General features: G+C 43.1%; 1 long non-coding RNA gene across 3 annotated transcripts in view; it reads left to right on the plus strand.

The window, feature by feature from the left end:
* The first annotated feature begins 16287 nt into the window (after positions 1–16287).
* The window catches only part of LOC130360699 (uncharacterized), a 65098-nt gene continuing 56134 nt past the window's right edge, over positions 16288–25251 (plus strand). For 2 of the 3 annotated variants that reach the window (XR_008890767.1, XR_008890769.1), the window contains exon 1: positions 16288–16550. This is a non-coding gene — a long non-coding RNA (uncharacterized LOC130360699). The remainder of the gene's footprint in view (positions 16551–25251) is intronic. The other variant, XR_008890768.1, reaches the window with a different exon arrangement.

Raw genomic sequence — 25251 nt, forward strand, 5'->3', positions numbered from 1 at the left:
ACTACAAATCCCAGCGTGCCCAAACAGCAAACAGCTGTCTGGGCATGCTGGGAGTGGTAGTTTTGCAACATCTGGAGGGCTACAGTTTAGAGACTACTGTATAGTGGTCTCACACTGTAGCCCTCCAGATGTTGCTAGGCAACTCACCGGCTTCCGTAGTCTGGAAAAGGTTTGGAAACACTGCCTTAAAGTGTCTGTATACCACGGTTTTCAGTCTGGCCACAAAACCGGATATGGTGCAAATATAAGCCAACCGGAGTCACTATCTGACTCCGGTTGGTGCATTTTAATGGATGAGATGCAGCGTGGGTCCATCTGGGATATGGCCGTGGCCGGTTTTGAAATTTCCCCGTCCTTCTGCCATCTGGCTGAAACGTGGTGTGAATACTGTGGTGTGAAACCCTTAGATGGTCAGTTATTGTTGACAGGATAGAATCACATGGTTGTTCATTGAGCCTCCAACTCCACTTTTACATCACAATGCGAAGATGCTGTATTGGATTCATATCTGGTGACTGCATAGACCATTAAGGACAATTTACTCAATGATATCAAAGAAGGAAAGTAGAAATGTAAATACCAACAGGGAAGGGTGCACCTCACTAAGACTGATCATGAAGTTCAACACAGTATCCAGTTATAGAGACTTCAACACTCCAAAGATTTAGAAGGTAATTCAAGGGCTTTATTTCATAGGTTGGATTTGACTCAAATCTGAGAGAAGCTCTGTTTACTGAGATGAAACCTCTCATGGGTAAATAAAGATCTGTAGAGTGCTTTTTGTCTCTACAATTGTACTCATGATCATGTTTGGAAAACCAGCTTTAGATGGCATGTACACTCATTGACAAATATTTCACCAAGGAAAGAGTTGTTGGAATTGAATAACAATTTATATGCTTGAATGTGATGATTATATTTATGAAAGTGATTACCACATTAGAGCAAGAGAATAGATTTGTTTAGGACAACAGTACAATTGAAAGGAGGCTATAGTACCATATTGGGCCACTTCTAGCCTGGATACAAGATGAAATACGGCTTGGCATGGAGGCATACAGTTTTTTGTTTGGCATCCTGCGGCACATTTTCCCACATATGTTGCAGCTGGGCCTATAGATTCTGCACTCGCGTAAATTGCCCAAAGCTGGTCTCATAAGTGCTCAGTTGGCGATACGTCTGGCAACCGGGTAGCCTAAGGAAGTGCTGCACTCTGGCAGAGACATTCCTGGGAAACCCTTGCTACATGTTGGCGAGCAATATAATGCAATAAACATTTTTTGGGAAGCTCTGCCATAAAAGGCAACAGATGTGGACACAGGATGTCCTGCACATCCCAATTGCTCTCCAGATGAGATCTTCTGCTTTTTATAGGTATCCCCACCATCAGGGTTATACCCAGCTGCGGACATATTGTCTGTGCAGCCGGTTCAGCTGCACAGGGGCCCAGCATGTGAGGTGGCCCGCTGTCCTTTCCAGGTCCTTGTTTGTGCTATTTTTCTTTTCTTATTTTCTTTTTTTTCCCTACTTTGGTTTATCATTTCATCCATTCATCCCAAGTTAGGGTCTATCATCATGGTTGGGGCCACCCTGGGTAGGGTCAGTAGAATATGGTTGGGGACCCCAAGAGGTAGGGTCAGTAGAATATGGGGTTTAGTGAAAGGGGCACCTTATCCCTTCTCCCACCTAATGCCCAATAAAATTAGCCCCCAACCAACCCTTATCTAAATATCACACTGCCAGGTAGGAGAATTATGCTAGCTTGAGTGTATATCTAGACTTTCTTCTTTTTGTGACACTTAGTGTGGGTGTTTAGGTCTAACATATGACTGGAGGCTTATAATACACAAAGGATTTGTTTGCTATATGTAAAAATAGAGACACAAAGGTCTGCATAAAGCTGTGTACACGAAAACTATTGTTAAGACTATGTGCAATGTTGCTTCATTTTGGGCTTTTTAGATGCACTGAAGCAATGCAAACATTGGCTGCAAAACTGTACATATTCTGATTCTGAAATTCTCTTTCGCTTTAAGCATAAAGTTCATAGGACTGTCATTATAGTCACCTTTTGCAGGAAAATCAAGTAATTTTATCTTAAAACCATCTCAACTTTTCTTTCATTACATTACATAAACATTGCAAATAGTGTGATAAAAGCGACTTATGTGCAACATTAATTTGCTTCTTTTAGGTCCACAAATGCTATGGCCAGATGCTACTTTAACCCCTTAAAGGAGTACTCTGGTGCAGAGTATTCCTGCTCTGTCCTGCCCGGGCTGCAAAAAAATAGAAAATTAACCATCTCTCACCTTCCTGGGTTCCCGCGGAGCGCCACTACAGCTGATCGGTCCTCCGGTCCATCCTCTTCATACTTCCGGGTGTAACGAAGCGTCACATGGCGCTCAGCCTATCACCGGCCGCTGCAATGTTGTGCCTCGGCCAGCGATAGGCTGAGCGCTATGTGACGCTTCGTTACACCCAGAAGTATGAAGAGGTTGGACCGGAGGACCGATCAGCTGTAGTGGCGTTCCGCGGGAACCCAGGATGGTGACAGATAGTTCATTTTCATTTTTTTTTGCAGCCCGGGCAGGACGGAGCAGGAATACTCTGCACCAGAGTACTCCTTTAAAGGGGTACTCTGCCCCTAAAGTACTCTGGGTAAGAAGTCTAGGGGTGGAGTACCCCTTTAAAGACACAGTGGGTTTTAGCCTTGAGGATACAGACAATTAACATTTTTGCATTTTAGTTTTTAGCACCTTGCCTTTTAAGAGATTTTTTTATTTTTCCATCCACAGACCATTATAAGGCTAAATCTCCACTTGTTTGTTTTTTTCTGGAAGTTTTTGTAAAACTGCCACTGCAGTTTTTGATCCAAAGTCAGAAGTGGATCCATAAAGGAGGAGAAGTGTAAGTCATTTCTATATACATATGTCCTATTCCTTTTGAATACACTTCTGGTTGTGGCTCAAAAACTGCAGTGGCAGTTTTCCAAAAACTGCCAGAAAAAAACCCAAGTGGAAACTTAGCCTAAGGGTTTTTTTTTCTTATGCAATCTTTGTAATCACCTTTCATTTTACCATAAAATTTATGACATGGCAAAAAAAAAAAAAAAATTATTTGGGGAGGGGGGGAGGAATTGAAAGAAAATGGGCTATTACGTACATTACAGAAAAACAGACACAGTGAGGGACATTTACTAACGCATGTGCGCCTGTAAATATAGTGCAAGTGGGCAGTGTAGATCTAGAATCTGCATTTCACATATTGATTATGCGACTTGTCTGAGGCATAACTAGTAGCTTCTGGGCCCCAATGTAAAATCTGCAACATTGTTCCATGTGCCATTTATATTACTGGTCTATTATGGGGCTGATGTACCTTCCTGGTGCGACTGCTACCTCTGTACCCCCTATGGTTATCCCCTTGGGCAGAGGGCGTGTTTAGTGTACAAAGTGGACATGGTTTCACCAGCATATGTTTTGGTGGTGAATTATTATCCATTATCATTATTTAAACTTTTGAAAAGTAGCACAAAATTGTGCCATTCCACACCACCCCTGACCACCCATACCTAACTGTGCAATGTTTACTGTGAAGTAAACAACTCTGTGACTTACGGTTTAAATTGTGACTTTACCTTCCATTGACTATTGAATATAGTCACAGACATATGCATTTGTTTAGTTAGCAGCATTACCATTCATTGAACGGTCCTGCGTTGTTTAAAATTTTAAAAAGTGTACCCGGTTTTTTTTTTTTAGGGATGAAGGGTGGTGTTAGTGGCATTTTTGGAGTTTTTTTTCCCTTAGCCTTTGCTATAGGATATGTTATCAAAAGAGCGGCATTAAAATGGATAAAATGCATGGTGTGCGTTTCAGCCAATGCTGTGTGATTTTTGGGTATATTCATGATAAACGTTCCAGCATCATCTCTTCATACAGATTGGCGATTCATCGCTGAATATTACTTCTATCCAATCCTCCACTCTCCATGATCTTTTAGCATACTGCAACCTTGTTTTCTTCTGTTCAGCTTTTACTGCTGGTTTTCATTGGTCTTTTCTATATACAGTCATGGCCGTATATGTTGGCACCCCTGAAATGAAGTATTTCTCACAGAAAAGGATTGCAGTAACACATGTTTTGCCATACACATATTTATTCCCTTTGTGTGTATTGGAACTAAATCAAAAAAGGGAGGAAAAAAAGCAAATTGGATATAACGTTCAACCAAACTCCCAAAATGGGCCGGACAAAATTATTGGTACCCTTAACTTAATATTTCGTTGTACACCCTTTGGAAAAAATAACTGAAATCAGTCACTTCCTATAATCATCAATAAGCTTCTTACACCTCTCAGCCAGAATGTTGGACTAATCTTCCTTTGCAAACTGCTCCAGGTCTCTCTTATTGGAAGGGCCCCTTTTCCCAACAGCAATTTTAAGATCTCTCCACAAGTGTTCAATGAGATTTAGATCTGTGCTCATTGCTGGCCACTTCAGAACTCTCCAGTGCTTTGTTGCCATCCCTTTCTGGGTGCTTTTTGACTTATGTTTGGGGTAATTTTCCTGCTGGAAGACCCAAGATCTCGGATGCAAACCATGCTTTCTGACACTGGGCTGTACAGTGCGACCCAAAATCCGTTGGTAATCCTCAATTTTCATGATGCCTTGCACACATTCAAGGCACCCAGTGCCAGAGGCAGCAAAACAACCCCAAAACATCATTGAACCTCCACCATATTTCACTGTAGTTACTGTGTTCTTTTCTTTGTAGGCCTCTTTCCATTTCGGTAAACAGTAGAATGATGTGATTCACCAAAAAGCTCTATCTTGGTCTCATCTGTCCACAAGATGTTTTCCCAGTAGGATTTTGGCTTACTCAAGTTAATTTTGGCAAAATGTAGTCTTGCTTTTTTATGTCTCTGTGTCAGCAGTGGGGTCCTCCTGGGTCTCCTGCCATAGCATATCATTTCATTTAAATGTCGACAGACAGTTCGCGCTGACACTGATACTCCCTGAGCCTGCAGGACAGCTTGAATATCTTTGGAACTTGTTTGGAGCTGCTTATCCATGATCCGGACTATCCTGCGTTGACACCTTTCATCAATTTTTCTCTTCCGTCCACACCCAGGGAGATTAGCTACAGTGCCATGGGTTGCAAACTTCTTGATAATGTTGCGCACTGTGGACAAAGGCAAATCTAGATCTCTGGAGATGGACTTGTAACCTTGAGATTGTTTTTTTTCCACAATTTTTGTTCTCAAGTCCTCAGACAGTTTTCTTCTCCTCTTTCTGTTGCCCATGCTTAGTGTGGCACACACAAACACACAATGCAAAGACTAGGTGAACTTCTCTCCTTTTTATCTGCTTTCAGGTGGGATTTTTATATTGCCCACACCTGTTACTTACCCCAGGTGAGTTTAAAGGAGCATCACATGCTTGTAACAATATTACTTTTCCACAATTTAGAAAGGGCACCAATAATTTTGTCCAGCCCATTTTTGAAGTTTGGTGTCACATCATGTACAATTTGCTTTTTTTCCTCCCTTTTTTGGTTTAGTTCCAATACACACAAAGGGAATAAACATGTGTATAGCAAAACATGTGTTACTGCAATCCTTTTCTGTGAGAAATACTTCATTTACTTGAAAAATTTCAGGGGTGCCAACATTTACGGCCATGACTGTAAATCCAATTTCATTCTGTCACAAACTTCTGTTTATCCCCAATTTTCATTTATTTTACTATGCATTTTCTATTTACCAAGCATGTACCTATATATTATATATAAATATATTATATTTTTTATATCTTTCATTGTTTCAGTACACATCTATTTTGGTGGGGCCATGTTTTCTTTTAGTTAAGTCCCATAGCTGTAGTCTAAGTTGCATTATTAGACCTGTGGCAGGATTTGTTTTAGAACTAAAAATTTTAATTTAAGACAGTTCCATAATTCTTCTTAACATTGATGAATCTGTGATGTTTAATGACGTGAAGCAAAAAACTTGTGAACATCCTCTAAGTCTGTCATTTTTTTTTTACCAGGCATTGTATATTCAGCTCAACGGTATGTGCATATTTAATATATAAATTCTATAAATGAAACATTTTAGAATACTTTTTTAAATACATTAAGTACTTTAAGTATGTATCCAGTCATGGCAATGCTCTCTGAACAAAACTCACTTGCAACCGCTACAAAGATCTTTATGGTAATTTGATTCATTGTATACTCTGATTTCCCGATTCTTTAACCCCTTAAGGATCAAGGACGTACCGGTATGTCCTGAGTCCTTTCTCTTTCTATAATGCGGGGCCACGCGTCATAGCGGGTCGGGCCCGGCCTCTAACAACGGCCGGGACCCGTGGCTAATAGCGCGCAGCACTGATCGCGATGCTGCACGCTATTAACCCTTTAGACGTGGCGTTCAAAGTTAAACGCCGCGTCTAAAGTGAAAATAAATCACTGCCGGTTAGCTCAGGGGGCTGTTCGGGATGTCCGCGGCGAAATCGCGGCATCCCGAACAGCTGTTAGACACATGGAGGGTCTCCTACCTTTCCTCCTAATGTCTGATCGCTGAATGACTGCTCAGTGCCTGGGATCCAGGCATGAGCAGTCAAGCGGCAGAATCATTGATCACTGGTTTCCTATGAGAAACCAGTGATCAATGCAAAAGATCAGTGTGTGCAGTGTTATAGCCCCCTATGGGAGCTATAACACTGCAAAAAAAAGTGAAAAAAAAGTGAACAAAGATCATTTAACACCTCCCCTAATAAAAGTTTGAATCACCCCCCTTTTCCCATTTAAAAAACAAACAAACAGTGTAAATAAAAATAAACATATGTGGTATCACCGCATGCGGAAATGTCCGAATTATAAAAATATATCATTAATTAAATCACACAGTCAATGGTGTACGCGCAAAAAAATTCTGTAGTGTATTTTTGGTAACTTTTTATATCATGAAAAATGAGTAAAAAGCGATTAACAAGTTTGATCAAAATAAAAATCGTACCGCTAAAAACCTCAGATCACGGCACAAAAAATGAGCCCTCATACTGCCCCATATGTGGAAAAATAAAAAAGTTATAGGGGTCAGAATATGACAATTTTAAACTTATACATTTTCCTGCATGTAGTTATGATTTTTTTTCAGAAGTACGACAAAATCAAACCTATAAAAGTAGGCTTTCATTTTAATTGTATGGACCTACAGAATAAAAAGAATGTCCAGTTAAGGGCCAAATAGCTTGCCTGGTAAAAAATTCAGTTAAGGGCCAAATAGCTTGCCTGCTAAAAAATTTATATTGCAAAGTTGGAATTTGGAGGAGTTGTCACCTGGCCAGGGTCGCAGCCAAAGCACCCTTCTGACCACTATAGATAGGGCCATGGTCTTGGCGCCAAACTTTAGCTGCTGTGAAGAAGCATCACATAGGAAATCCACTGCCAAATGGATTTTTCCAAAGGAAGTCAGAAGATCTTCTCTAGGAACCCCGGAACTAATGTCCTCTTGTAGGTTATTCAGCCACTTCCACATTACTGGAAGCAATGGCTACAGAGCTCTGGCTAGAGCCAAAAAGATAGGTTCGCTTAAAAGCCACCTCCAACCAACGATCCATAGGATCACGGATATTAGAGCCATCTTCTTAGAGAATAATAGTGCGCTTAGACATTTTGGTGATTGCCATATCTACCCTAGGTGGATTAGCCGAAGGTCTGTACTGAGAATCTTCAATGGGAAACATCATCTTTATAACACTCACGTTTCTGAAGACAGGAAAAGGTGTTTAAAGTGCCGCTGGTTTTCACCAGAGCCCGCCACAAAGCGGGATGGACTTGCTGCTGCAGGCAACACCCAGGTCGCTACCCCTGGCACTGCTTGACCACACAGGCGGCTGAGGAGATGCGAGGACACAGGAGGGATAAGGCAGCTCGTAGTCTGGATAGCAGAAGGTCAGGGCAGGTGGCACAGTAGCGTAGTCTAGACATAGCAGGAGGTCAGTAGGTAGGCGGCAGAGGAGCAAGGTCGAGTCACAAAGCAAGAGATCAGATACACGACAAGGCAATAACAGGAATGCTTTCTCTCAGGCTCAAGCCAACAAAGATCCGGCAGGAAACTGAGGAGGGTGCAGGAATTTATAAATGAGCCACAGGTGGATTACACTAATGAGTGTACAGGCCCTTTAAATCTTAAAGCTCCGGTGCACCCCCTAGGGGGCGAGAACACGTGCTGCGGAGCAGAGAAGCAGAGGCGGAGGCAGGAGAAACACCCGGAGAATGACGGACTGGGGCTACAGCAGGTAAGGGGACCATACGCTCATGGCCAGCGTGTGCGGCCGGAGCTCATAACGTAACAATCTTATATCTCTTAGAAATAACCAGAGCTTTTTCCGGTCATCCATCTGAAAGGCTCTAAGCCCTTTAAACGTGGAAGGAACATCGGACTTAGGAGTTGGCTGGCTCTCAGCCTGCACAAATCTGATCAATTTCAGAGATTTTTCCTGTGGAAAATAGTATTTGGAGACATCCACCATCTCTTCATTTTTCAGAGGAACTTGAGGAAGAATCCTTATCATCACGACTATCCACCTCCATAGGAGCAGGGGAGGGATGACTATAGCGTGAGCGTTTCTTGGGTGTACTAAGACAATCTTTAAGATCTTTAAGTGATCCAGTGACGAAATCTTTCACCCAGACATACATGTCTCTGATATTGGGTTCACCCGAAGAAGGTAGTGAAGGTGGTGGGCGACATGCTCCACAAGTGGTAAAGTCGCTGTCATCAGGAAGAGGAATATTACACTTCCTACAAGAAAGATTCCTGGTTTTCTCCAAAGACTTGCGTGTAGCCCCACTGGATTCTCTAGATCTTTTTAGGAAGGGGGAAGGGGGGGGGGGGGAGAAGAGTAACACACCACAGGGCAGAATGCACAGGCTTAACAGCAAGGCAATGCACAGAAAGATACAGCAAGGCAAACCTGTAGCTGCAGTGGAAAAGAGTGGAAGGAAAGCCTGCCTTAAATAAGGAGGCCAAGCCCCAACCCCCAGGAAGTTACAGTAAAACTTCTAAGAAAAAAATCAAAACAGATAATAAAAAGTATGTCCAGCAGACTAGGTTAAATATTAGTCACAAAGCAGCTAATAGTAGAAAAAATATTCATATAAATCTGTAAGAATGCAATCACAGGATTGCAACCCCCGCCCCTCGAGCAGGGAAGTCGGCACAGAGACGCGCGCGCTATACACAGCAGCTTCTAAGTGAAAAGCAGGACGCGCATAGAACGGGCTAGCAGAACGTCACCACCATGCAAACGCCAATAGTATGCGCGCGGAGTGCAGCCAGCCCCGCACACAGTAAGGAGACGGTAGGGACTCTCATGACTCCTAAGGAGTGCCGCACTAGCTGGTCCACGCACCACCATACAGAAAGTGGTGTTTAATGCACTGTGGGGAATGTGTTTTGAGTTTACTATTAAAAATTCCTAGGTCCTGCAGCTCACAGGGGAGGAGATTCACCCCCATCATTGTGCTGCTGAGCAGATGACAGGGAACAATGATTTTATTGGCTGCATAAAAGATTCAATCAGCCAATGAACAAACATTTGCTCAGGGTTAAAACCCACATATTATTAGAAAGTAGTAAATATTTTCATTTATATTAAGCTTTACTTATATAAAATCAGAAGAACCTTTGGACTGCGCAGATTGCTGTAGACTGAACAAGTGTGTGAACAAAGTCCTCAGGAGAAATGGCAGGAGCATATGATGGGCAGACCCTGTTAGTGGTGACATAGGTTTGATAACATCACAGTGATAATAAAACAAAAAAAAAAGCTTGGTACACTCAATATGAGAAACAAAAAAAATGTTTTAATACCTTTGAATGAATAGAGTAAAAGAAAAATATGTTATACAGCAAGCTTTCAAAATATGTAGAGTATATGCCGTGTGTAAAGAGATTAGCTCACAGGATCGCTGACTCCTGCACTTTTGGAAAACAAATACAGCTCAATCCATCAAAAATGGTACAACTGGCCGCAACCAGTTTTATTTCTCTTCTGAAGCACGTAAATAAACTGTACAAAAGAAAACCTAGGCTATCGGGCCCCTAACTATACACAAGGCCACTAACTATTCAGAGCTGAGCCTATTGCACAACTCCCAGACAAATATAAGTTTCCTTACTCACAGCACAGTTTTCCCTCATGAGAAGAGAGCCATTTCCTTGTGAGCTGCCTGCTCTTTTATAACCAATCTGAGCATTGCACGTGAATGAGTCGCAATCATCCCAAAAACCTGGAGTAGCTACAGTAAGTGGAGCAGGGAAATTCATTGATAAGTAAGTTTTTTACTGACACATCCATTTAAGAGGGGCCTGGTTTGTTACAAGTTTTAATGTTCTCCAAACTAGATAGTACCTCATTTCATTGCTAAGCACTTGTTTTCTACAATGGAGTTGTCACGTTGGGCAGGGATAGAGTGCAACCCCAATCTTGCCCACGTCCACAACCACAAAGACCGTCCCTTCCTAAGATATGTGCAGGGACAGTCAAAAGTCAAAACAATAAAATTCAATACAGTAGGATGTTGGAAAACAGCTGGAGGCACACAAAATTAACAGAAATCAACCTAAGCACACCGATTCGAAGTCAGGAGGGTACGCAGTACAAAAAAAGAGAGCAAAAGAGGAGTCAAAAGCCAAGCCAAAAGATCACAGAACCAGATAAGACAATAATAGTACAGATAAGATTTGTTTCAGTTGCAAGAACTTTCACAGGCAAAGCATGAATGAGAGAGGCTTCCTTATATATCCCTGTCCTCCTAGCAGGAGGATCCTAATAGGTTCAGCAAGCTAAACCACACCCAGCACCACAGAGGCGTAGTCCCAGCAACCAAGATTATCTTAATTATCTGGAATTATCTTCCCTACCCCTTATCTGCGACAATGCAGCCCCAACACCTACATCAGAGGCGTCTGTTTGTACAACAAACTCTTTGAAACTTGAACTTCATTGAAATCAGCTTCCCTAATTGAATTCAGAACTGCTTGAACTTTGTCCAGACTCTGGACTATGTATGATAACATCATCCAGATATGCAGCTGCATATTTTCTATGGGGTCTTAAAATCATGTCCATCAACCACTAGAATGTGGCTGGGGCCCAATGCAAACCAAATGGAAGGACCACATATTAAAAATGTCTATAAGGGACAGTTTTCTTTTTGGCTTCATCTGTCAATGGCACTTGCCAGTAACCTTTTAATAAGATCTAAGGTAGTGAAATATCTGGAATTACCTAGCTTGTCTATTAGCTTGTCCACTCTAGGCATTGGATAAACATCAATCTTTGACACAACATTCAGTTTCCTTAAGTCGTTAAAAGACCGTAAGGGCCTTCAGGTTTTGGGATTAGGGCTATAGGACTTGCTTTGAGACTCATCTATAACCTTCAGTTCTAACATCATTTGTAGCTCATTTGCAATTGCCTTATATCTGGCCTCTGTGCCCTGTAAGGCTTTTGGTTAACTTTGACCTCTGGTTCTGTTATGAGAAGTCATGTTTGACCAAGTTAGTTCTACCTTATATCTGAACAAATTCCTTTTCCTCTTGGAACTGTGACCCTGACAAATTGTCTGCAATTTTTACCTCAGGTATCCTAGTGACACCCTTTACTTTGCGCACAGTGTTGTCTGCTAACAACACCTCTTGATCCTTTCATGGCTTGACCAGGTTCACGTCACCAACTTTTTCCATAATTTCAAAGGGGCCTTGCTATTTAACCAAAAACTTATTTTCTACTGTGGCAACAAGAACCAATAACCTGGGTGAAAGTTTCTTATTTGTGCAGGCCTATTGTAAACCCACAAACATATTTACCAATAGGCAAATGAGTGGCCTTGTTTCCCAAAAATGCTAGATAAGACTTAAAGGTAATTTTCATAAGCTTGAAGTGTGGGTGACACTGATGAAATTGGTACTTACCATTCCCCGATATTTGCCTTTGTTCTGTCGATATTCATATTTTTCTTGATATGCTAATTGTGAGCTTGGTGCATAGGCGGCGTTCCCGGAACCCCCATCCGTCTTTAATCTTTATAGGAAGCACTTCCACCCCTATGCTGAGGCTCATATGCAGCAGCCTATCCTCTGCTGTTGTATCTCTCTTGCTAGAAGTGAGATTTGACTTCATGCCTCCTTTGGCTGGCTGCGTGTGCAGTACAGAGGCGTTATGCTGCAGAGCTCAAGTACCTAGATACAAAAGATAACCATATTTCTATACTGTTGGGCTCTGTGTCTTCAACAAGAGTTACACTGTGTTGTAACCACTAGAGGAAAAGTAGCTTCTTTCATTAGTGAAAAGGCCTCTAAAAATGAAAGAAGCGATCTGATTGGTTGATATAGGCAACTAAGCAACTTTTCCTCTGGACAGGTTTTGATAAATCTCCACCAATATTTTCATGGGTGTCCAATTCCTATATAGGAATTTAGCTTCCTAGTTTAACTTACCGTATATACTCGAGTATAAGCCGACCCGAGTATAAGCCGAGACCCCTAATTTCAACCCAAAATCCCAGGAAAAGTTATTGACTCGAGTATAAGCCTAGGGTGGGAAATACATCATCCCTCCCCTGTCATCATCCAGACCCGTCATTAACATCCTCATCATCATCACCGCCTGTCATCATCCAGACCCTCATCATCATCACCTGTCATCATCCCCTTGTCATCATCCCACACATCCCCCCTTCATCATCCCCTTGTCATCATCCCCACCCCCCCTTCATCATCCCCTTGTCATCATCCCCACCCCCCTTCATCATCCCCTTGTAATCATCCCACACACCCCCTTCATCATCCCCTTGTCATCATCCCCACCCCCCTTCATCATCCCACACCCCCCCTTCATCATCCTCTTGTCATCATCCCACACCCCCCCTTCATCATCCTCTTCTCATCATCCGCCCTCAGTGGTCTTCAACCTGCGGACCTCCAGAGGTTTCAAAACTACAACTCCCAGCAAGCCCGGGCAGCCATCGGCTGTCCGGGCTTGCTGGGAGTTGTAGTTTTGAAACCTCCGGAGGTCCGCAGGTTGAAGACCACTGCGGCCTTCGACATCATCCAGCCCCCTCTCACCCCCCTTTAGTTCTGTACAGTACTCACCTCCGCTCGGCGCTGGTCCGGTGCTGCAGGGCTGTCCGGTGAGTAGGTCGTCCGGTGGGATAGTGGTTCCGGGCTGCTATCTTCACCGAGGGCGCCTCTTCTCCGCGCTGCGGGCCCGGAATAGAGGCGTTGCCTTGACAATGACGCAGAAGTACGTTGGCAATGAACGTACCTCTGTGTCGTTGTCAAGGCAACGTGACTATTCTGGGGCCGGGCCCGAAGCGCTTAGTAGAGGCCTCCCCGGTGAAGATAGTAGCCCGGAACCACTATCCCACCGGACCACCTCCTCTCCGGACAGTCCTGCAGCACCGGACCAGCGCCGAGCGGAGGCGAGTACTGTACAGAACTAAAGGGGGTGAGAGGGGGCTGAATGATGTCGAAGGCCGCAGTGGTCTTCAACCTGCGGCCCTCCGGAGGTTTCAAAACTACAACTCCCAGCAAGCCCGGACAGCCGATGGCTGCCCGGGCTTGCTGGGAGTTGTAGTTTTGAAACCTCTGGAGGTCCGCAGGTTGAAGACCACTGCGGGTCGAGAGTTCACTCGAGTATAAGCCGAGGGGGGTGTTTTCAGCACGAAAAATCGTGCTGAAAAACTCGGCTTATACTCGAGTATATACGGTAAGTTAGTGTCTGCTACCAATTATAGCTACACAGCTTTTTTATTGAAAATAACTTTACTAGCAATCAGTGATCATGAACATTAGAGATGAGAGAATTTTTGAAAAATTTAATTCGGTCGATTTGCTGAATTTTCCCCAAAAATTTGTTTCAGTCTGAATTTATTTGTGGCGAATCGCTATTAAAAACGGCTATTTCTGGGCCACAGAGAGCCTTAATAGGGGTGTAGAACACTTTGCCTTGTCGTAACACGCATAGGGAGTGTGAAATAATACTATTTTTCAGTATGACATGCAGATTACAGACATTGCTATTAGAATCAATGCAACAGAGCGTCTGGATGTGGCAGCTCTCACTCCCTTCCCTGTCAGTGCTTCTAGGCTGGATTTGGGCTTGAGGTGAATCACTGCTGTAATACACCCAAAATTGCACTTTCTCTCTCAATCTCACTCCCTTCCCTGTAAGTGCTTCTAGGCTGGATTTGGACTTGAGGTGAATCACCGCTGTAATACACCCAAAATTGCACACTCTCTCTCAATCTCACTCTCTTCCCTGTCAATGCTTTTAGGCTGGATTTGGGCTTGAGGTGAATCGCTGCTGTAATACACCCGCAATTTCACTTTCTCTCTCAATCTTTCTCCCTTCCCTATCAGTGTTTTTTTAGACTGGATTTGGGCTTGAAATGATTCGTATCTGTAAAAATGCTTTTCTGTGCAACACACTGCTCTCTGTCCCTTTCTCTCTGTAATAGAACGCTGATGTGACTGGCTGCAAGATGGCTCCCGATTATATAGGCACATCACAGGGGTGGCTGGCTGCTGATAGGCTGCATGCTGCATGTGATTCAGGGTCATCCTGCCGACCCTTGTTCTCACCTTTCCAGGATTCCTTGCCCCATGTTCTCACATGTGAATCTGCCATTTTAGATGCCCTGGAGCCTGGACCGCACTAAATGGAGTTTAATGAAGCGAGTCACGCGATCGAATTTCCTTGCAAATTGAATTTTTCTGGAAATTCGTAACAAATTTGGATTCGTCAGATTCGATTCGCTCATCCCTAATGAACATCATCAGCATAGGCTGGGAAGCAGTACACAATGGCCCTGATTTATCAATCAGCCTCAAATTGTCTGTTTTTTCCCATAAGAAACCAATCAGAGCTCAGCTTTCAGTTTACAAGAGCTTAAAATATAAAAGCTGAGCTGTGATTGGACCCCAGAATAGACTCCACAATCACGCTTAAAAGGGGGGATGGAAATTAACCCAAATTGCTACTAATTACTATATGGATCCCTGTAGACCATATAATAAGGAAATACATGTACATATGTTTTATATAATCAGCGCTATTTGGGAATTAGGGACATGAAAAAATGACTGAAATAGATGTTTTATGCAAGTGTTTATCTATGACATAGTACATAAAGTGACTATAACATCAGGCTTCTAACAATGAAGTAGGAGTTTTCGTAAGCTAAATGACTTCCTTCATCAGGGATGTAGAGTTCTGTCAGAACCCTGAATCCCTGATGAAGGAAGCCTTTTAGCTTACGAAAAGCAAACTGATGACAGTTTGCCTTTAAAATAAAAGTAAGGTACAAAAATAAATCTACCAATTATTTCTCCTGAGTTCCTACATAAATTATGTTATACCCGGAAACATTTTTTATTGTCAGTAATAGTGTACTTTGGAGTATCGAGTAATGGTGCTTGAAGGGCCATTGCAATGTTAAATATGTTAATTGCTTTTTATGCAGTTCAAGAGAGCTAAAATGACATAAATGATTTCAACAAATGACTTCATGAAAAATAACATTTTATCAATGCATTACAATGAGCTACAGGAACAACATGGTACCATGGATTAGGCCTTAAAGTACAACATAAAAAATCATTAGAAAAACTTTATTAATAAAAATGTTCAAGTGGCCCTTTCATTTGCATATACATTTTCAAGAGGTTCTCTGCCTGGGTTTTACACTTTGCCAATCCAGCTTTGTCATGTTGGATGGTACTCGCTCACATTAGACTAAAGTTCATAAAAACTGAACAGTAATTCATCTGGTAAAGCTTAAAAAAAAAACTATCAGTTTAGCTGACCAGTGACAGACTAGGCCGTGTTTGACAAACATTAAAGAGGTACTCCGGGGAACTAAATCCATAGCCCATTCTTTCCCTCTCACCAACCTATGTATTTGTCTAAATATCATTCATTAGCTATATACAACAATTTTCCTCTTTCAGCTGTCACTTACTTGCAGGAAGTGTGAGAAAAATTCATTTTTTAGATCCACATTGTCTCCTCAGAGAGAGCAGCCCCTCCCATCAAGACAACACCACCTGATCTATGTCTGATTTCTGATTGGGCTAGAGCTCTGGCTGTACAGCCACCCCTCTCCTACCTGTGTGAGGAGCTTGTGAGAGGAAAGATTCCTAGTCACAACTGAGCACATAGCTGCTGTTTTTCTTTTGAATATGCTGCCATTCAGAACACAGAAAAATTCATAGCAGGAGGCGGCATAAAAGAAAAGACTTGTACAGTAGCCCAGATTTATCGGACTGTGTGAGAGAAAAAGTGGGGAGATTTCCCCATATGCAGCCAATCACAGCTCGGCTTTCACTTTACCTCAGCTTGTTAGCTGGTTGCTGTGGGAAAATCCCTCCACTTTTTCTCTCGCAGGTAAGGAAAAAAAGTATTTAGGAGACAACAATTGCCACAGGAGCTGCCAATACCACATGAATAACTACAGGGGACAAAGAACAGGTATTGTGGTGGCTTTGGGGCATTTAAATTTTTCTTAACTTCCCTGGAGTACCCCTTTAACGTGCCAAAGATTAACTACAGTGTTTCTTTCATATTATCTTTTTCAATAAATGTTTATAATGAGTGGCATATTTTATCTGTTTAATAGCAAAGTAGCCTTATATTAACATATACAGTATATATATATATATATATATATATATATATATATATTATTTATTCATTTGTGGTCAGTGCTACATAGCGTGGTCGTGTATCCTAAACACCAACTACTTACCCTAAGAAGCTTCAGATGCTAGCTTAGCATCAAGGATATCCCGACATGCAGCCCCACTGAAGGTGAGGCTTCTTATAGGCATGTCGCCCCTCCCACAAATAAAGGCTAATAATATTACCCTTAACACATATATATATATATATATATATATATATATATATATATAAATATCCAATAAGAACAGCACCTCCAAAAATGTCAAGAAAAAAAGAAATTGGGGTGCCCGCATATTCTGAACCTCGGTCCACTGGTTCCTCAATGTATGCAAAAATATAGAAGCAGCACACCACAGGTAGAGTTCAAAAGAATGGTGAATTTATTCCATGATGTGAATAAATCACATTATGGAATAAATTCACCATTCTTTTGAACTCTACCTGTGGTGTGCTGCTTCTATTTTTTTTATATATATATATATATATATGTTTGAGAAGGCTAATTTATTTGCCTATATTTGTGGGAGGGGCGGGTGTACCTTTAAGAACCCGTGGCTGTTCCAGTCATCCACGCCGTGGGTTTGTCACGTGTCTGGCATCAGCTGACAGGAAGTCCGGTGTCACGAGGGGTGGTGAGTATGGTGCTGGCCAGCGGTGCCTCCAGGCCCGTCTCTGCTACGGAGCAGACTCCGGGTATGCGGGAGGCTGCTGCTTCGTTCCAGCAGTCGACGTGGATTATGCTATGACCGGGTAGGAGTGCATTTTGGGGCTATACATGCCGGTTTGTATCCTGTTCGTCCACACAGCACTCATCTTTAACTGTCGTGGGGGGGTTGTTTGCCTTTCAGTTTAGCGGTGTTTGGCTTCGACTCCCGGCCCGCTTCCTCATGCAAGGGGGGCACGTATACAACTCACTGCTGGGTATTGTTAGTCTATTTTTCACACCAGCCATATATATGCGGTACACTTTAAGTTTATGCCTTCCTATTTATGTAGTAACCAAACACTTTTTGTACTATGGGAAACTGAAGTGACAGTCACTGGTGGTCTCTTGATCTATTGGTTTCCATATTAAGTTATCCACAGCTTGTTCCCTTAGCACAAAAAAAATGGCCATATGCTCACATAGTTGCATACTGTCATGTATTTCTGTGCATACGGTCATATCATTTATTCGGTGCATGCAATCATATTGTTTATTCAGTGCATGCGATCATATTGTTTATTTCAGGCATGCGATCATATCGTCTGTTCTGTACACACGCTCCTGTAAATGTTCTGGGCATACGGCCATATAGTTGATTCTTTGAAAATGTTCATATAGTGTGTTCATGCACAGTCATATAGTTATTGTGGACATATGCTCTTAGTTTGTTCTGGGCATACGACATGGCCCTCCTGCTTACAGGTAAGGCGTGTCTTGCGTTTTTTTGCTGGGCGTGCACTCGCAGAGTTTGTAAGTTTGTAGCGTTGGTGCTGTATGTGCGCCGGTAGCATTTGTACTGTACATACACTTGTTGCTTTTCTACTGTACATACGCTCTAGAATTTATACTGTACATAGGACCCTAGCATTTATACTGTACATACCCTCCTAACAATTATACTGTACATACGCTCGTAGCATTTATATTATACATACGCTTGTAACATTTATGTTGTACGTACGCTGGTAGTATTTATGCTGTACATATGCTCATAAAACAAAACAAAAAAATGATGTATAGCTGTTCTGCGTAGACGCTCATATAGTTGTTCTTTGCATACGCTCATATAGTTGTTCTGCGCTTACGCTCATATAGTTGTTCTCTTTTTAACGCTCATAGTTGTTCTGTGCTGTTCTGTGCTTACGCTCATATAGTTGTTCTGTGCATACATGCATATAGTTTATTTTGAGCATACGCTCATTTAGTAGTTCTCTGCATACGCTAATATAGTTGTTCTGTGTTTACACTCATAGTTGTTCTGTGCTCATATGCATACACAGAGTAGTTTATTCTGAGAATACGCTCATATAGTTGTTCTGTGCATACACTCATAGTTGTTCTGTGCTTATGCTCATATAGTTGTTCTCTGCTTACGCTCATAGTTGTTCTGTGCTGTTCTGTGCTTACGCTCATATAGTTGTTCTGTGCATACACGCCTATAGTTTATTCTGAGCATACGCTCATATAGTTGTTTTGCGCATAAGCTCATTTAGTTTGTTCTGTACATATGTGTTACGCCGAGCGCTCCGGGTCCCTGCTCCTCCCCGGAGCGCTCGCGGCGTTCCTCTCTCTGCAGCGCCCCGGTCAGACCCGCTGACCGGGAGCGCTGCACTGACACTGCCGGCGGGGATGCGATTCGCATAGCGCGACGCGCCCGCTCGCGAATCGCATCCCAAGTCACTCACCTGTCCCGGCCCCCGGCTGTCATGTCCTGGCTCACGCGGCTCCGCTCCTTAGGGCGCGCGCGCCAGCTCTCTAAGATTTAAAGGGCCAGTGCACCAATGATTGGTGCCTGGCCCAATCAGCCTAATTAGCTTCCACCTGCTCCCTGTCCATCTTACCTCACTTCCCCTGCACTTCCTGGCCGGATCTTGTTGCCTTGTGCCAGTGAAAGCATTTAGTGTTGTCCAAATCCTGTGTTCCAGATCTCCTGCTATCCTCATTGACTACGAACCTTGCCGCCTACCCCGGCCTTCTGCTACGTCTGACCTTGCCTCTGCCTAGTCCTTCTGTCCCACACCTTCTCAGCAGTCAGCGAGGTTGAGCCCTTGCAGGTGGATACGACCTGGTTGCTACCGCCGCAGCAAGACCATCCCGCTTTGCGGCGGGCTCTGGTGAAAAACAGTAGCATCCCTAGAACCGGTCCACCGACACGGTCCACGCCAATCCCTTGCTGACACAGAGGATCCACATCCAGCTAGCCGAATCCTAACAGTAGATCCGGCCATGGATCCCGCTGAGGTGTCTCGCTGACCTTCCCACGGTGGTCGCCCAGCAATCGCAGCAAATTGCCCAACAAGGACAGCAGCTGTCTCAGTTGACCGCCACGTTACAGCAACTTCTGCCACTGCTACAGCAGCAACCATCTCCTTCTGCCAACTCCTCCTTCTCAGCTGTGGCCTGCTTGGACTCTGGTGCTTCTGGAAATTTTATTCTGGACTCTTTGGTGAATAAGTTCTGCATCCCAGTGACCCGTCGCGTCAAGCCGCTCTACATTTCTTCGGTCAACGGAGAGAAGTTGGACTGTACTGTGCGTTACCGCACAGAACCCCTCTTAATGTGCATTGGACCCCATCACGAAAAGATTGAATTTTTCGTCCTTCCCAACTGCACCTCTGAAGTCCTCCTCGGTCTGCCATGGCTCCAGCATCATTCTCCCACCCTTGACTGGACCACCGGGGAGATCAAGAATTGGGGCCCTGCTTGCCGCAAGAAATGCCTCATGTCTGCTCCCAGTCCCGTCAGGCAAGCCTCTGTGCCTCCTCCTACACCTGGTCTCCCCAAGGCCTATCAGGGCTATGCTTTGCCTCCTTATAGCCCCCATCCTGGTAACACTCTGCCCCGTGCCAAGCTTCACCCTCTGCCCTCCCTCCCCATTCCCACTCCTTCTGAACTGCCTGCCTTTGATGAGGAAACCCTACAATCGCTCCCAGTGTCCTCGTCCCACGTGAAGCAATTACCGGACAAAAAAAGGGGGAGACCTAAGGGGGGGGGGTACTGTTATGCCGAGCGCTCCGGGTCCCTGCTCCTCCCCGGAGCGCTCGCGGCGTTCCTCTCTCTGCAGCGCCCCGGTCAGACCCGCTGTGGTTTGTTTGGCCATAAGCTCATGAATTTTGTTCTGGGCATATGCTCATATAATTTGTTTTGTGCATACGCTGACGTAATTAGTTTTGCGCATATGCTCATTTGCTCAGATAGTTTGTTCTGCACATACGCTTATAGAGTAGTTCAGTGCATATGCTGATAAAGTTGTTCTGTGCATACAGTCATATTTGTCCCGGGTATACATTCATACTGTTTGCTCTGGTCATACGCTCATATAGTTTGTTCTGTGCATATGCTCATACTCTCACATAGTTTGTTCTAGCCATACGCTCATATAGTTTGGTCTGTACATACGGTCATGATGCTTGTTTGGGCATGCGGTCATGGTGTTTGTGCTGTGCATATGGTTTTGGCAGTTATGCTGGGCACACATTTATATTGTCTTGCTCTGCATATGCTTCAAGGAGTTTATGCTATGCATATGGTCATAGCGTCCATATTTGGCACACATTCATATCTTCATACGGTACATACGTTTCATGGTGTTTTACTGTGCTTACATTTCATGGTGTTTGTACTACACATTCATATCTTTGACGCTGTGCATACGTCTCATGGCGTTGTGTCAGTCTGCGCATGGATATAACTTTTGTTCTGTGCATACGTTGAACATCTGGTGTGTATGTTAGTATTATTCCATGCATCCATTTCTAGCGTTATAATCTGGAAACGCTATAGCATTTAGTCTGAGTACACGTTTTAGTGTTTTATTTGGTGGGTCAGCATGCTTACTTAGCATTGGGGTTGTGCATAGAGGGAAATAGCTTGGTTTTCTGTCGACTTGAGACTGAAGATCACGTCCGCAGGTCAATCATTACAATCTGTCATGGCTTCAGGTTGATGACGATATTATTAGTTATATATATATATATATATATATATTGGTTGAGTCTTATGGTCATGGTTGCTGAATATGTGGCTTCTTTTTCAGCTAGGCTTGTCACGTCCACAGGTAAATTACAGTTAGAAACTGTCACGGCTTCAGGTTAACGACGATATTATTAGATATATATATTGGTTGAGTCTTATGGTCATGGTTGCTGGATATGCAGCTTCTTTTTCAGCTAGGCCTGTCACGTCCACAGGTCAATTACAGTTACAAACTGTCACGGCTTCAGATTGACGATGACATTATTCGTTTTGTATATTGGTTGAGTTTCATGGTCATGATTGCTGGATAAGTGGCTTCATTTTCGGCTAGGCCATCACATCCATAGGCCAATCACGGTTACAACCAGACATTTCTTCAGGTTGATGACGATAATATTAGTTATATATATTGGTTTAGTCTCATGGTCATAATTGCTGGATATGTGGCTTAATTTTCGCCTAGGCGGTCATGTCCACAAGACAAGCACGGTTACAACCGGACACGGCTTCAGGTTCATCAGGCATCAAATGATCAAATTTGATGCCTGATGAAGCTGCGCATGCGCAGCGAAACGCGTTGCATCTAATAAATCCATTGATTTTACTTGGCTGTCTGATGGTTCCTCTCTGCGCCAGACAAACTCCTGACTCCCTGGTCATTCGCCTTTGATTCCACACCTATCCAGGAGGGCTGCAGTGGACCTGCCTTCATATCTCTTCTGCTCCTAACCTTGTTGTGTGTGGGCGCACAACCAACTTTGGTAAGCGGCTTGGGAATCACCTTCCCCTACCCCCACCTGCAAGATCTACTGATCCCGCACATGAGGCGCCTTCCTTCCTTTCTCACGGCTTCAGGTTGACGGTGATATTGTTATATATATATATATATATATATATATATATATATATGGTCATAATTGCTGGATATGTGGCTTCGTTTTCGGCTAGGCCTGTCACGTCCACAGGTCAATTATGATTACAATGGGACACGGCTTCAGGCTGACGATAATGTTATTATATATATATTGGTTGGGTCTCATGGTCATGATTACAGGATATGTTGCTCTGTTCTCGGCTAGGTCTGTCATATCTACAGGTCCATTACAGGTCGGTTATGATTACAACTTGACCCATATTCCATCTCTTTCCTATTAGCTTTTATCGGGTTTTGCCACTCTTCACTTTGACTAGCCTTTAATACTATAAAGATTACTTTGTAGGTATACAATATTTTCTGGTTTTGTCGCATTCCGAGGGTATCTATCTTCATGCTCAGGTCTGCAAGTGTCCCACTAGGCAAACTTTGTCAGGAGATTTGTGTAGACAGTTGTCCAATGTTCTTGTTAGATCTCCTTTTGGCAACAACAGTCTGACCTTGAAAGCGGCCCTTTTCCTCGGTTACTGTGGGTCCTTAACCCCTTCCTGCAACAGGACATATGCATATGTCCTGCGCAGGCTCCCGCAATATAACGCAGGGTCACGCGCTGACCCCTTGTCATATCGCGTGGGTCCCGGTGGCCATGAACAGCTAGGCCCGCGGCTAATACTGGACATCACCGATCGCGGTGATGCCCGGTATTAACCCATCAGTGCTAAAATCAAAGTAAAAATTGCCAGTTAGCTCAGTGGTGCTGTTCGAGACCGCCGCGGTGAAATTGCAGTGTCCCGAACAGCTTGCAGGACAGCAGGAGGTTCCCTACCTGCCTCCTCGCTGTCCAATCGCCGAATGATTGCTCCGTGCCTGAGATCCAGGCAGAAGTAGTCGAGCCATGATAACACTGATCAATGCCAGGCTATTGCCTGGCAGTGATCAGTGTAGGAAATTAGTATGTGCAATGTTATAGCCTCCTATGGGGGCTATAACAATGAAAAGAAAGCGTTAAAATCCTAATAAAAATCAGAATCACCCCCCTTTTCCCATAAAAAAAAACTATGTAAATAAAAATAAATATAAACATATGTGGTATTGCCGCGTGTGTAAATGTCTGATCTATAAAAATATAATTAAACCACACGGTCAATGGTGTACACGTAAAAAAAAATATCAAAGTCTAAAATAGCATATTTATGGTCACTTTTATACCATAAAAGAATTAATAAAAAGAGAGCAAAAAGTCAAATCAAAACAAAATAAAAAAGTTATAGGGTTCAGAAGATGACATTTTTAAACGTATACATTTTCCTGCATGTAGTTATGATTTTTTCCAGAAGTACGACAAAATCAAACCTATACAAGTAGGGTATCATTTTAACCGTATGGACCTACAGAATAAAGATGAGGTGTCATTGTTACTGAAAAATGCACTGTGTAGAAACGGAAGCCCTCAAATTTACAAAATGGCAGTCTTTCTTCAATTTTGTCGCACACTTATATTTTTTATATTTTTTTCCTTTTCGCCATGGATTTTTGGGTAAAATGACTAATGTCACTGCAAAGTAGAATTGGTAGCGCAAAAAAATAAGCCATAATATGGATTTTTAGGTGGAAAATTGAAAGGTTTGTTATTTTTAAAAAGTAAGGAGGAAAAAAGTGCAAAAACAGAAAAATGCTATGTCCTTAAGGGGTTAAGACCAGGTGAGTTCACCTATAAGATGAGCAAAGTGCAGTTTTGAAGCTTGGCTGGGAATCTATTCACTATGTGTTAAGTTTGAATCACACTAAAACATCTTTTACCCCGACAAGTAGTAGGGAAACGTTATTTCCCATTTTTTCATCAGTGGTGTCTAGTGTTGCTCGCGAATAATCGCAATTCGAATATTATTCACGAATATCGCATATTCGCGAATTCGCGAATTTCGCGAATATAGCGCTGTATATTCGTAATTACGAATATTCGTTTTTTTTTTGTTTTTTTTTCTTCACAGTACACATCACAGTGATCATCCCTCTCTGCTTACAGCTTGTGTGGTGTAAAGAAGGCTGTAATACTACTGTGTGAGACTGGCGTGCGAAAATTCGCATATGCGAAAATTCGCATATGCGAATTTTCGCATATGTTAATTTTCGCGTGCGCGTATTTCCGCGCACGCGAAAATAAAACGAGAATATAACGAATATGCGAATATTCGCGGATATATGAGGAATATTCGTCCATATATTCGCGAATATTCGCGAATTCGAATATGGCCTATGCCGCTCAACACTAGTGGTGTCTGGTGGGGGGTTATCAGCAGCACAAGCAGGGTCTTGTCTGGATTGTCTGTTACTATTGTTTGATGGTATTGCACTCACAACAGTTTCTTTGTCAAATACTTACGTGTATTAGTCAAATTCTTAGGTGATGACCCCACAGGTCTCTCCAGTCATTCATTATGGATTGGTGGGGCAGCCTCAGCATCTAGTCACGGTGTTCCTGCTCACATAATCAGGAAACTGGAACTCCAGTACATACTTGTGATGTATGCCAAGTCTTATTGTGGAAAGATCTATTGCTTTCCAGTCATTTGTAATGGTACATGTTAAGTTACCGTATATCCCGGCGTATAAGACGACTTTTAAACCCCGAATTTTCTTCTGAAAAGTCGGGGGTCATCTTATACGCCGGGTATTGGGGTCCGGCATAGGAATACTTACGATTATCGTGCCGGCTCCTGTGTGCGGCTGCAGGCGGGGGCCGGCCAGAGCATGTACAAACTAATAACTGTATACTGAAAATCCAGGGTACCTCCAGCTGTTGTGAAACTACAACTCCCAGCATGCCCGGACCGGCAAAGGCTGTCCGGGCATGCTGGTAGTTGTAGTTTCACAACAGCTGGAGGCACCCTGGTTTTTAGTATTCATGAATTAGCTTTTACATGCTCTGGCCG

The sequence above is a fragment of the Hyla sarda genome, chromosome 3 (genome assembly GCF_029499605.1).
Source record: "Hyla sarda isolate aHylSar1 chromosome 3, aHylSar1.hap1, whole genome shotgun sequence".
In the NCBI taxonomy this organism is placed as follows: Eukaryota; Metazoa; Chordata; class Amphibia; order Anura; family Hylidae; genus Hyla; species Hyla sarda.